A 15,029-nucleotide genomic window follows, 5' to 3' on the forward strand; every position below is an offset into this window, starting at 1 on the left:
GCTTAAAAGAGTGTGTGTATGGCTGGCTCCCTAATTCCTGCATCTTTTCGCCTCATAGTTTTTATTTTCTTCATAACTTTTAGCATGAAATTTATTTTATCATTATCTGAACTCCTGTTTTCTGTGTTTCTTCTCTTTCCCCAGTGGGACTATAAACTCCATGAGACCAGGGGCCATGACAGTCTTGTTTACAACAATCATCCCAGGCCCTTAAAGTCCTGGAGCTAGCAGTAAATATCTGTTCAATCAGTTGCCGGATTGTTGGTTTGCAACCTGTAGTTATCATATCTAGCTTTCAAATGGGAGAAGAAGAAAAGGAGAAGAGATTATGCCAAGGTCCTACATATTTAATTATACATTTAACATACCTAGGATAGAGGGTTGGAGGGAGAGAGTGTATTAATGTGATTAAAAACAGGATGTTTTTGAAAGATTCAGAGGGTCGCTAATGTCTTAAATTTTTTCTCAGGTTCAAATTCTACTCATGTCTCTTCGGAGAGGACAGTGTTGGTGTAAGGAAGGGGGATGGTGTAGATGTTGAGTACTTATGTGCTGGGGCCTCAGTCCAAATTTCTCATTGGATGGAGTTTACAGCTTAAAATAGGGAAGGAGCATGACAAATGTGACTGGCAATGCACAACACGTGCTCCTCAGTTGAAGACATATCTCGGTTAATTAAAGGAAAGCCAATCTGAGAAGCACTCTGCAAAGTGAGAGCCACAAGAAAATGTCTGCCCTAAGAGTTCTCTCTCTTTGCTCGTTTCGGCATAGCAGCTCTGCCCACCAGTCTTCCTGGCTCAGCCCTGGTTCTGCTTTCACTAGTTTGTGGGAAATGCTGTTAGTGAGGCTTTGGTGCCTTAGAGCTGCTGCAGTCCTTCTACCAAAAAATCACCGAGGGTCAAGAACTGTAGAGAAAATGCTGGCGGTTCCTTTAGTGGAGAATGCCATCCTGCTTGAGAACGGAAACACTGGGTGGAGTGTTGATCTTTGGCCAGTGTTAAGGACCTGAGTTTGATCCTCAGAATTGACAAAGGAAAGGAAGGAATGATAGAAAAAGGGAAGGGAAAGTGACAAGGAAAGGGAAGGAATGGAAAGGAAAGGAAAGGGAAGGGAAGGAAAGGAAAGGAAAGGAAAGGAAAGGAAAGGAAAGGGAATAAAGAAAAGGGGGAAAGAGGGAAAAGAAGAGAGAAGAAAAAATAGAATCAGAAAAGCTATGGTTAGAAAATTAGCACCAGGAACACTGGGGGATATGGCATAGCCATCTGTCAGGAAGCATTCAGAAGCGCCAACTGTAATAATAGCGGTACCTGACATGGGTAGCATCCACCTTTTCCTCACAGAAACCCGGTGCTATCACTGAGCTGTCAGTACAGCTATTTGCACTGTACAAATGGGAAACAGACTTGGAGAAGTTGAGGGACAATACTGTTAAATCCCAGCTGTGCTGTGTGTGGATGGCAGGTTCACACATCGTCTCCACATGTTCTCTGCAGAGCTGGCTTTCCAGACAAGTGGAAAGGGCTTAGACCTGTTTGTGCTAAGCCTGCAAGCCTGTAGTCCGCTACAGGGCACACTGGCAGTGACCTCCAGGAAGTCGGGTTACAAATCCTTAACTGCATTTGCAGCTAGACTGGGCCAGTGACGCTCTTCACAAGCTCACCCACACAGAACGTGAAGCCGATGACTCTTCTAAAAGGAATGGCAGTCATGAATGGAGTGAGGGTGTTGGAGTCCAAACTAAAATAAAGGAGGCTGGAAAGGGGTCTTCTTTTCTTATTCTTACTTTCCATTTTCTTATTTCAATCATCAATTTGTGAAAAAAAAAGTCATGGTGGGAGTGTGGTTTAATTTATGAAAGTAAACACTTAGCTGCTGTTTCTTACGACTCCAAGGAGCCCAGTATCAGGGTCGTGGAGAAGGGCTGCAGAGTCCTGTAAAGTGAGGCCTCAAAGGAGAGTCTCTATGGTTCTTCATAGGGATCACACCTGATCTGTAAGCTCTTCTCCTTTCTGTTACTCTTTTTTGAGTAATATCTTGGATGGGACTTAAAGGAGAGATCTGCAGCTATCTGCTTAGAAGAGACTTTTCAGACACAAGTGGAGAATACATTTCTTTAAGTTGATGAATGTTTTCTTTTACCGAAAGAAAATGGTAGGGGATTTTAATCAGTGACATTTTTGATGGAGGTAAAGATATATTTATCTCCAATTAAAGTTCCCCTGTAGTGTCAGACATCTGGCAGGCATCATTCAGCAGATGTTGAACAATACTGACAAATACACAAACACAAACTTTTGTGTATATGTGTGAATGCTTGCATATATGTATATGTAGGTACGTGGGTCTCTATATATGTTGGGGCCAGAGGATGTCTCCGCTGGGGTTCTCAAGTGCTATCCATCTTCTTTGCTTGTTTATGTGTGTCTGTTTGCTGTTTCAAGACATGATCTTTTACTCCCTGGAACTCACCAAGTACCTAAGCTAACTGGCCAGAGAGCCGCAAGGAAGTCTCCTGTCTCTCCTTCCCCAGTGATAATCAAACACATATTACCTACCCTGGCTTTTTGTATGCAGATTCTGGGGACTGAACTCAGGCCTTATGACTGACAGGGCCAAGTCAGCAGCCTCACAGGCACTCTCTTTGTTGGTTGGGTTTTTTTTAGTCATGGTCTCATGATGTAGGCCTGGCTGTCCTGGAACTCACTACATAGGCAGGTCTGGCCTCAAACTCACAGAGATTCACTTGCTTCTGCTTCCCAAGTGCTGAGATTCAAGCTGTGGGCCACTATTCCCAGCTTTTTCGAGCATCACAACCCCTTCAACTGTGGTGTATGCACAGAGTGAGCGGTTCTGTGCCATGACCTTTCAATACAGCACGCTTTTTAAAATCACATCATGTGTTGAATTTGTCAGACACCGTTATAGATGTTTTTGAAGTATTAATTCATTTCCCTGTACTTAAACCTTGACATTATCCCCATTTGGCAGATAAAGAAATAGAGGTGAGGGCTGAGGAGTGGTACAATAAAAATTTGAACTGTTGCTAGCTGCTGGAGGCCCATTACCTCCGATCAGTGCCCTTGCTGTGTGTAGAAGACACTCAGGCTGGTGTCCTCAGACTCCAGCTCATGTCTGATCCAGGCCTGAGTTTGTAAGCAAGTGCAACAAAGTATTTGCAATCCCATGCTGGTTGGACACAAGAGTCATCCTAGCTGCAGATGCAGCTCAGAAGGATGCCTAAGGTTATATCTGAGAAAGTTGCCAGTCTCTTGTTTGCTAAGCCTCGGAAAGTGCTGGAACATGTAGAGTCCATGAATGACAGATAAGCCTTGGCTTGCATTCTGGGATAGGTTTCTACAGCCACCTGGAAGGCCTGTGAAGGATTCTGAAATAAAACGTGTGCTCACCGGGAAGAGCGATGCTGAGTCATAATCCGCACCGGCCCCATGGGCATGGCTGGTCCCTGGGATAGGTTCTTTATGCTCAGGGGTATCTTCAATGCACATTCCAGATGAAATGTTAATTCCTGCGGAGGAATGATTCGAGGCCTGATTATGCTGCAGGGAGGTTACAATCCATTTAGAAAACGAGTTTATGCTCAGAAATGCATCGCCTTCACCTTGTGGTCCTCACAGATAGTGCGGTCTCTATTTCGCAAGTGTGGTGTGGACACCCTTCTTCCCCCCACAACTCACAACCAGATCACTCCAGATCCTCACACATGAAAACCCCGCAGACACCATCTCCGTTGTGTACGATCTGAAAGAGTTGTTCTTTGGATGGGGGTAGCCACAAAAAGGGTGGAAATGGTGCACACAAAGCCCAGAACATAAGAGTCATCCTTGGAGTTTTCTTTTGGGAATTGGATCTTGCTATAAGCTTCCATAACACTTCTCAGTAAATCTGTTGTTGTGTCTAAGTCCTGCCCTCAGGCTCAGGAATGGAGAGGAAAAGAATGCAGCTCCCCCACCATTCCTGTCGGGAGCTCTTCTTGTGCAGGAAATTTAGCTTCTTGAGTTTCCAAGTTACTCCGTACAGAATGCAAAGTTCTATAATGTGGCTTACATGCATGTGCAATGTGAGTCCACTCCATGGTTTTGCCAGATTCCCAAAGTGCTCCAAGGCCTCAAGAACCAGAAGTCAAGGCTTGGGGTGGAGGAAGGAGAATCCTAGGAATTCTGGAGTAGTGAGCTTGTTGTCCAGAGCAGCAAGCTCTAGGAGGAAATGTGGAGTTGGTTCCCAGTCTGTGTTCTGCTCATTCCAGTATCAGGAATCTGAACTGAAACCAAATGTACCTTGTTTTGTGCCTGGTTCCCTAAGCCCGGGTCTTCTTTGTCTGTTGTATTATCTATCTGGGCACCATTGCCCTGTTTTCTAGAAAACTAGTTGTCCCCAAGTCTGTTCTCTTCTGCAGATTAGAGCCCCAGTTAACAGTTTCTTGTGCTTGGCCTCTCACACTTGCAGCCTTCCTGCCCTCTCACCTTACCTCTGCATTTAAATAGTGCCTTTCCCTGTCAGTGTGAGGACCTTCTTAGTGAATGTTGGAGGACTGGCTTGAAGCTTTTTCCTGGGACATCAGCACACGGACTGTTCTTATTAGCTGGCACCCCAGGCTGCTGGAGTTCCTATCTTGGCAGTGGACCATCAAACACCCTATTTTTAAGAGTCTCTGACTTAGTTGTAAACATGTGTTGTGACTAGGCTCTCTGTCTCTTTACTCATATTTACTGAAGTGGTTTAACTGTTGAAAAGTTGTTATGATGAAAAAATTAAAAAAAATAAAAGCTTGGCCTCCGGGATTGTTATTTTCCACTTGTCTAACTCAAAAATACATGATCTCAGAAAGAAAGGAAGGAAGGAAGGAAGGAAGGAAGAAAGAAAGAAAGAAAGAAAGAAAGAAAGAAAGAAAGAAAGAAAGAACGGAAGGAAGGAAGAAGAAAAGGAAGGGATTTGTGTTTGGTTGCTTAATTTGATGGTCTAGTCATATTGCTAATTTAAGGGGGGACAGAGAAATTAATCCACTGGATCATTTTACTCTGACAAATGCCAATCAAACATGCATGGGGGTGGGGGTGGTATGTCCTGCATATGTTTAAATGATTGGACCTACTCAAAGACGTCAATCTGGTTGACTTTGTAAACCACTTACGCCTTTGAGATCATGTGTATTTATAATAAAAAACATTCTATAGATGTATTTAAGTTCTAAAGACTTTTCTTGTTCCATTAGAAGTCCTTAACCAGGATCCCAAACTCTCATCATTCCATCCATGGACATTGGGGGACTGTTGATATCTGAGGCCCTCACAGAATAATACATAGGATTTGGAAAAGGAAAGAGTATTGCACACATACCTGTTGTTGTAAAAATATAAAAAATAAAATATGGTTGTCTTTTACCAGTGCCCCAAGATATCTGTTGGATATCTTAATTCTCAGTCAGCAAAGCATCTCATCAGCTCTACTCCATCCCCTATCACACTGCTGAAGGCCTCTCTCTGAGCCTGGCAGCAATCTCTCTACCTATCTAGTTCCCAAGAGGTTTCCATGCAAGAAACACATCCCAGCTCCGCGGCAGCCCAGTGTCTCCTGCTGCCGCACACTTTCCTACACTCAAACCGTCACATAAAAGAACACACACCACAATAACCTTTGACCCAATTGGTAAGTTATAATTGCCCACCTAAACATACAATGCCCTGGAGTTATCTGTATGTTGATGCTAATTCCACTGCTCCAAGGACAGCTACCTAGTCACGTGCTCAGGACTCAGGTGACTTCACCAGAACCTTCTCCCCATTGAATTTGTACAATACAGGTGAGGGGCAGGTACAGGATAGAAGGAGGCCTGTCATTGGAGGAGAAGGAAGGATGGGTGGGAGAGAAGTTTGAAGGAAGAGGAGGAGACTGTTATGGGAGGAGAAGAGAGAGGGAGAGGGAGGGAAGCCATGGCAGGTGATGTTAAGATTCTGCTCTGTGTATTTACAAGGTTGTTATTAATGTTCTTAAGGGATGGATGGTACTGGGCTTTGTATGTTTATGGTTTGAGTGTAGGAAAGTGTGTGGCGTGGAGTTGGGATGTGTTTCCGCCAAGATATCTAGCAGATATATTGGGGGCACTGCGGTGCTGGACCTAGTGGGGGATAAAAGACAACCATATACTTTTGTATTATATATATATTTTTTTTTTCCGGAGCTGGGGACTAAACCCAGGGCCTTGCGCTTCCTAGGTAAGCGCTCTACCACTGAGCTAAATCCCCAGCCCCCTATTTTTTATATTTTTATAGCAACACATACCTATTATTTTGATCCCTTTAAGAAATGTAGGGTAACCAAACATGTATCTTAATCGTTTGAGGAGATTGTGACTTATGGCTTAGAGTGGGAGATTCAGGAATTTAAATATTAAGAGGTTAGATTCTGGCTTTTTCCTCTTGTGATTTAAGATTCTGAGTGCAATGTTAGGCAAATTCTTGTACTCATCACAGGAGGAACACCAGCTTTCCTCGGTGTTAGCTTTTCACCAAAGCTGGCGCATTGGAGGACACATACCCTCAGAGTTTGTCTATGGTCATGTATAAGGTCACTGTGTTTTTGCTGGGGTCATGACTCTCCACCATGGGCAGCCACTCACTGAGCAGGTAAGTTGGCCTGGAAGCCATCAAATTGAGGAACAAGTGTATCTCTTCTGTTTGGATCTCTTTGGAACACTCGTGGCTTCAGTGTTGATTTTACCCCTCCAGTAAAACGATGCTTTCCTCCTTGCATCACGGGAAGAGAAGCATGAACACAGGCCAGCATATGGTTCTCAGATATTCTGTCTCCCAGATGACTGTGCTCTGAACCTGTTTGCTTTACAGTCGTCGTCGTTGTGTAATGCAAGGTCTATTACCATGCTTCCTGGCCTGGCTTTCAAATGTCTCTCCTTCTTAAATGCTTCCAAAGATAAGAACATTCTTCTTGGTGTAGGCATTTGGTCAAGTTAGGTAGCTGATTTTCCAGGAAGAAGAAATTCAGACATGTGGAACCGGGAGAGAAGGCTCAGAGAGTTAAAGTGCCTGCCATGCAATCATGAAAACCCTGATTTGGAATTCTTAGAACCCAGGTAAAGCCAGATACAGCAGCTTGAATTCATAATCCCACCCCAGTGTCCCTTCAGTGTGATAGGAGGTGAGGACAGGAAGATTCTTGGAAGTTTCTGAGCCAGCCCACATTACACTTATAGGAACATGTATGTACACACACACACACACACACACACACACACACACACACACACTGTCCTTCCCTCCCTCCTTCTCTTGTCCCCCTTCTAATTGAAGAATTAATGAATTGAAGACCATCACAGAAGATGGATAAGGAAAGAAGAATAACACAGCCAAGCCCCAGATGGGAGTGGTCCATTCTGCCCATAAGTTCAATCTGCTTATGCAATAGTTGGGCTGTTCTATGGGACGTCTTCCCTGGAAACAACAATGTGCTTCTTCCTGGAGCTGTCAGGAGCACTCATCAAAGGAACTCTAGGGATTGACTAGAATGGTACTCTTGGGGATGTTAGACAAAGTTACTTTGGAGCTGAGGTAGTGCATAAAAGTGTCCTTTTTCTTAGCCTTCCAATGCGCTGCCACACCATTGACTGTGCTCCATCATTAGCTTGCTATGGGGCATTAAATGGCAAGAGGCATAAATCAGCCAATAAAGCAAGGAACGTGTTCTACTTCATTCTGTCTCCCCTTTTGACAATGTGCAACTATTTATTTTTTTAAAATGCATTTTATTAATCCTTTGAGAATTTATTATAGTAGTTTTCATCACAATTAACCCAAACACCTCCACTTAATTCCCCCCACATCTAGTTAACTCACTCAGCACTCTAGCTTGGAGCACAAAGGGGTTCATGAGCCCCGCATCTAATCGAGGCTCTGTGGACAGTTGATGGCGTCTAGATCAATGGTTTTTCAACCTGTGGGTCATGGGCCCCATTGGGCATTGAATGACCCTTTTATGAGGGTTACCTCAGACCATCTGAAAATAAATACACCATGATTCATAACAGTATCAGAATTATGAAGTAGCAGTTATGAAGTAGCAATAGAAATAATTTTATGGTTGGGGGTCACCACACCATGAGGAACTATACTAAAGGATCACAGCATTCAGAAGGTTGATAACCACTGCTCTAGAGGACAGAGTTGATTTTCTTTACAGGTGTGGCTCTTGGGAGGTTGACTATGCTCCAGTGGTTGGCCCCACATTCCCACGAGTATATGGACAATACAAATTGCAATCAAGATAAGGGAATTCCTGTGGGCAATTAAACAAAATTGGACACAGAGTATTTCCTAGACATAGCCTAATCCACAAAGCACCCATGATATCTGGGCAGTCTTACCTAGTTTGTGGAACTCTCTTCTCTTTGCCAGTCATAGGGAGGTAACTGACACTTCTTCAGGAGCACCTAACATTCCCTACTAATCACTGTTCTTTGCATGGTAGCTGCTTCTTGATCTTGTTTCTCCCCTTCCTCTCCTCTTCTTCCTTCTCCTTTTTTGGTATCACTTTAGGTATTTTACCAAGTTTGAAAATCTCAACTGATTTCTTCTAAGGGCTAGACTTCCGTGTATGGAGTTTGGTTTGCCCATGGCCTTCCTGATAATTATGTCAATACAAAAGGTATCTAGTTATTTTCATTTGGGGGTTATGGTGTTTCCTTGACTATAGAGCTTGAGTTATAAACATTTAAAGTAGAATCAAAATGTCAATTGTCAACAGGAAACTTTTTCCTGGAAAGAAAAGATGGCTTTTCTCTTTGGGAGTGGGTTAGGGCAGATTTGACCATCTGAGATACACATGGGCATGACTATTCAAGAGTAGCAAAGGAGTAGATGCCATAGCAGACTGTAAAAACATGTCAGGTGTTTTTAGAGCTTTTAGGAGGAAGAAATTATAAAGTTGAGCTCTCAAAATACTCTGACACCAAGATTTGTTGTTGTTCAAAAGTCAAATTCCAGTTGACACATTAACAGAATTTGTTAGCCGTGTCATTATCTATTGCTACATAGCTCATACTTATTGTCCTACACAATTTCTGAGGTTCATGAATTGAGGAGCTGTTTTATTGGTCAGGACTAGTCCAGGATAGATTATTGGGTTGCAACCCAGACACTTTCTAGGGCTGCAGTCACCTGAAAGTTTGACTGAGCATGGAGACTGTTTCGAACTTCACCTACACAGTTGTGGGCAAGAGATCTTTGTTTCCTAGGGGATGCTGGCCAGAGTCCTCCCTTCCTACAGTGGCCTCTCTCTAGTCCTTAAGTCCTAATATGCTCCAAAATCTACCTGCTGGCTTCTTATTGGAGTTTATATTGTGTGTGTGGCTAATACGGCTCGAGGGTGGGATGGAAGTAGGTACAAAGGCTCTGGAGAGGAACAGGACACATGCTAGTCAGTCAGGAGTGTCTGTCTCCTTTTGTCAGGTTTCATACTGGAGACAGAACATCTCTCACTCTCCCCAGGGCAGCACCTAGCCTTCTTGAGCCTGAGTAACCCCAGCTCTGTACTAAGCTCTATCTTTTTCTTCTTTGGAATGACACATTGGAGGAACTGCCAGTGAGGATAGAAGGACTCTAGAAACCTCAGAAAGAGTGTAACACTCCAGAAGGCCGGGATCTTTCCGTGGGGGTATGTGGCATGATATTTGAAGATACCTGATGTTTGGAAGCTCTGTGCATCTCTCACACACACCCTGATTTCACCAGCCTTTGTAGGGCAGGAAATGTATACATTGGAAACCTACAATCCCTTGAGCCATCTAAAGATTTGAACAAATGTAACATTTCCAGTGGAGTCCGGGTTGGTTTAAAATGATGGCCTTTCTAAAATATGACTGGAAGGGCTAACAGGGGAAGGGATGTTTTACAGTCAGGCTAACATGGTCTAGTTGGTTGCAGTACTAGGAGAGGCAGCCATTTCTTGACCTATACAAGCTTATGTGTGTATAGAATGGAAAATCATCTGTCTGTGAGACCATAAAACACAGGACAATACATTTCAAAACAACACCCTAGGAAATACTGCTCTTTTGCTTTTATGCTCTTCAAATTTTCTAAATTAATCAGGTCAGAATATGGATTTTTTTAATTGGGAAAATATCTTTATAGAGTCCGTATCTTCCATTCATCAGCCATTATTGAGTGTCTCACGGGTGAGAAATGTGCTTAACAGTCTGGGTGCCCCCTGAGAATCTGGGGTCAGAAGCTCTGGAGTGGTATTCCGACAGCAGATTCTTTCCTCATTCAAATTTGGAGAGCCAGGTTGTAGGGAAACTCAGACTTGGGAGGTTTGTCACTCACTTTGGCTTAGTCATTTTAGGTCTGAGTGGAGACCTTTAGCTTTAACAGCACCACACCGTGGTTGTCACGAAGCCATCGGTTCTTCTCGGTGATTTCCCCATGCTTTGTGAGCCACCAAAGTAAGATTAGGCAAGGTGCGGGCCCCATTCTGTGGAAACCCCAGCAGCTTCTTGTGTGACAGGAATGGAACAATTTACTACTCTCCCAGACATCATTTCAGAATGCATGCAGGGACAGGGCACCTGGGAATATCTGTGGAATGCAGGCCCGAAGCTGAAGGACAAGTGAAACCAGAGGGGGATTTGAGCGGATAAGAATACCAAGGTCCCAAGCACTTAACTCTTAAGCGTTACTGGTTGTCCACCAGGTGTGGCCTTCTCACTGCCTTCTATGTTTGGGGCCATTGTCTCAGCTCCATCTCTAAGCTGTGGCTTGAAGGCTTTTGGGGTTGACCTATTGCAAATCTGTTCCTAACTCCCTGATTCACTGGTTGGGTGTATCATGTCCATCTCCCTTCTAGTACCTTCCAAAAATATCAGCACCAGTTGCCTTCTTAGATAAGACTGTGCTCACCATATATCTGCTGACAACCCTCACAGAATCCTAATGTCTGACGTACAGTAAACATGATATCCTACCAAGCCAGTAAGGCCTGTGAGTACTAGGAATACTAGACTCTGTCTCCTTTAAGAGGATTGGTGATTGGATGCTGGGATTTGAACCCACTACCCACAATGGTAAGCACACATACTAAGCAAGCTCCCTACCCCCAAGCTCCATCCCCAGGCCACTTGTTAGACTTTATCATTTGTGACAGGGTCTCACTAAGTTGGTCAAGCTTCTATGCCCTTGCTTTGTATCCTAGATAGGCCTTGAACTTGTGATCCTCCGGCCTCCAGCTCCCTGGTAGATGGGATTTCTTTTTTCTACATCTAGGAACCTTGCTCTGCTTCCTTCGCACTCCCCCATTCTCAGCAACTATAGATTGCTAGCCTCAAGTGGGTCATGTAACTCTCAAGTGAGTCAGGACCCTTCTTTCTTTGCATAGATCCCTTTACTCCCCACACCACACACACTACACATACCACACACACACACACACACGCACACACACACACACACACACACACACACACACACACACACACCACATATACCACATGGCCAGCTGCCACATACTGTCAGATGTGTCATCTCAAACAAAAGCCCCAGTCCCTAAATATCTCTTCTGTAGGGTTTCCCTTCTGTCTCTTTGTCTTTCTCCCACCCTCTTTCTTTAAACCATGGCACTACAACTTTCATTGTCTATGTCCCTACTTTGGTGGTGTTCCTTTCAGCACATAAACTCCACCCTGTGATCTCCAGCGATGTGCCTGAGGTATACACAGGGTTTAGAACATATCGGCTGCTTATGAGCGACTGCACCAACAACCCAGCTTGCTCTACTCCAGAAGGAACCGCAGGACTCTGCTTTCTGAAATAAACTCATCTTTCTGTAATATTCGATAGAATACACACTGCTCTATCTGTCCAAACTAAGTCAGGGGCCACGCCGTCCCTTGGTTTTAGTCTGTTCTTTTCTGAATTACTGATGAAGAATGTGAGCCTGAGTGACAACAGAACCTGGTCCCTGGGATAGGAAAGCTGCACACGGGAGTCTGTTTCTTCTGGCGACCTTCACAGTTGACATCACCCACTGGCCAGAGAAGAAATCAAATGTGAAGTTGGGCTGTATGGACTGAAGCTTACAGAGAGAAGAGTTGCTCACAGCCTGCCCTCCTGCCAAGGGACGGAGGACAAGCTGGGTAGCCATACTCAGACTCAGCACCAAATGCCTGTGAGGACAGAGCAGATTGCCCTCTTCTCTGCTGAGCCGTATTGAGGATGGGGAGGAGGAAACTGCACCAAGCTGACCAATGAAACTGGGTGATTGAAAGCTTCAGGAGGTCAAACCAAGTGTCTTAGAATCTCTGAGGCCAACAAGACCAAAGCATCAAAGAGTCTATGAACAGGCCTAGGATCCCAGGACACAAGAACTAATTAAGTTTAAAGTTTGAAAGAAGATAGCAGTAAGATAACTGCAAAAAACACATGGGAAATCCAATCCCTAGAGAGAGTGAAAACATGTGTGAAATAAATTAGGCGAAATAGGAATGTGTTTTATAGGCAACCAGACCAATTGCTTAGGGATTCTTGGAGGCACCATTTCCAGCCTTTGAGATTAAGAAGGACAACTGCCCCCAACCCCCACCATCTCTTCCCCCGTTTCTCTTTCACCCTTTGAATAAATACTGTGTTCACACATCTAACCATGAGCACCATGGCAGGTCGAATCTGCCAGCACTCTCTGGGCATGAAGTCTGTCTGACTGAGAACCTCTTCGTTAGTGCACTCTCTAGAACTGAAGAAAGCAGCTTCGACAGATGAGCTTTAATTACAGGCCCCACTGTAGGGTTTCAGAAGCATCCCTAGTGCCTACTAGAACTTCAACTTTTACAGTCAACACCTGTTGCTCTGTTTAACTTACTAAAGTGTGGGTGTAGAATGCACTTCCTTTCTGGCTGTTGTGTCATGAGCTGGCTTTGTAAGTCCTCTAGCTGGTAGTCAGGACTGAGAGGACCCCAATGGAACATGGTCTCCCCTGACACTCCCATGGCAACAGTGTCTCTGGGTTCAATGAAGACAAAGCTGTTTTTTCTGCACCAAATATTTATTCTGTTCTGAGGATAAAAGTAGACTAAGTTATCTCCTAGGTAGAAAATGGAATGGTGGTTGACTCAAGCAGGAATGGGAAGGCACCTTGGAAAAGGGAGGCAGGAAGAGTTCAACTACTCTGGAAAACAAGGAAAGTAGACTACTCCTGCTTCCCTGTGTTTCAGGTTAACCTAGAAGGAATTGAAACAAAGGGAAGGAGGTGGCAATGCCACTGTGTAAAAAGCCTATTGTACCTCTCAGATGCAGAGCTGGTCACCAACCCACAGGAAGGATGTTGTTATTGTCTGGGAGTGGGTGAGGCCTGCTGAAAAAAATCTGTGGTATGAGGAAATGTTAAACAAGTTTGTCTTGTTCTTATTAGGAGAGGGGATATTGAGCTGACTTAAAATACTGCCAAACCACTGAGAGCTGAACGTATTGTCCAGAAGAACCTTAGTGGCACAGCCTAGGAGGCAGCAGATTTATAAACAGCAGCTGCAGGGCTCAGCTGGGGGCCACAGGCTAAGAGGCCACCTTTGACTCCTGCCTCATTTTCATTCGAATTTTCCATCTTTAAATCTTATCAGCTGAGGTTAGGTTTAAGCAAGATTTCAGCACAACTAGCCTTAGGAGACCTTAGAAAATTCCCCTTGCTTTAGGCACTTCACCTGAGATGTTTCCCTTTTCTTTATTTACATAATTGAATCAGTAATGCTATTATATATACCATGCTAGTAGTATTGGAGAGTGAATCCAGGGCCCTGTGCACACTGTGCATGCCTCCTACCTCTAAGCTACATCCTCATCCCCCCTTTCTTTTTCTGTAACCCGGTATCTCCCAAGGGATTCAGCAAACAAAATTTAAAAATAGAAACACTGGGGGCCATGGAGATGGCTTAGCCAGGACAGAACTCACTGTACATGCATGAGGATCTGAGTTCACCCCTGTATCTGTACCTAAAGCCAAGAATGGCACTGTGTACCTAATCTCAACCCTGGGACGAAGGGGGCAGGAGAACCCCAGGGGTTCACTAGCCGCACAGCCTGGCCAACTAGTAAGCTGCAGGTTTACTGAGAGATCTTGCCTCAAACATAAGATGAAGAATGAAGCACCTGAAACTCAGTCCAGCTGGCACACACACACACATACACACACATACACAGACACTCACACACTGCACACACACACACATACACACACTCACACACTCACACACACGCACACACATACACATACACATACACACGCACACACACACACACTGCATACATACACACACATACACAGCCCCCCCCACACAGACACACTGCACACACACACACATACACACACGCACACACATATACACACACATACACACACACGCATACACACACACTGCATACATACACACATACACACCCACACACACACACAGACACACTGCACACATACACACACATACACACCCACACTGCACACATACACACACCCACACACACACTGCACACACACACACATATACACACACATACACACACGCACACACACGCACACACTGCATACATACACACACATACACACCCACACTGCACACATACACACATACACACACACATACACACACATACACACACACTGCACACATGCACACACATACACACACACACTGCACACATGCACACACATACACACACATACACACACACTGCACACATGCACACACATACACACACACACTGCACACATGCACACACATACACACACATACACACACACTGCACACATGCACACACATACACACACCCCCACACACACTGCACACATACACAAGCATACACCCACAGCAACACAAGCATACACACATGAGGATAGACCATAGCAACATGCACTTACACACAAACATACACCCACAGAAACACATAATTACAGACACAAGCATACATACCCCGACTGCAACACATACTTACAAACACAAAGAAATGGAGATTTCATGTGGAGGG

At 44.5% G+C, this 15,029-nt stretch overlaps 2 protein-coding genes across 2 annotated transcripts in view; both read left to right on the forward strand.

Moving 5' to 3' along the window:
• Positions 1–15,029, forward strand: part of Ccdc82 (coiled-coil domain containing 82) — a 155,716-nt gene that overhangs the window by 56,513 nt on the left and 84,174 nt on the right. Inside the window, exon 10 of the mRNA XM_063265043.1 lies at positions 1–15,029. This exon is cut by the window's left edge and continues 15,644 nt beyond it; it is cut by the window's right edge and continues 84,174 nt beyond it. The gene's annotated coding sequence lies outside the window, so the exon portion shown is untranslated.
• Positions 1–15,029, forward strand: part of Maml2 (mastermind-like transcriptional coactivator 2) — a 317,444-nt gene that overhangs the window by 13,326 nt on the left and 289,089 nt on the right. The gene's annotated exons all lie outside the window — the stretch shown is intronic.

This window comes from Rattus norvegicus, chromosome 8 (assembly GCF_036323735.1).
Source record: "Rattus norvegicus strain BN/NHsdMcwi chromosome 8, GRCr8, whole genome shotgun sequence".
Classification (NCBI taxonomy): Eukaryota; Metazoa; Chordata; class Mammalia; order Rodentia; family Muridae; genus Rattus; species Rattus norvegicus.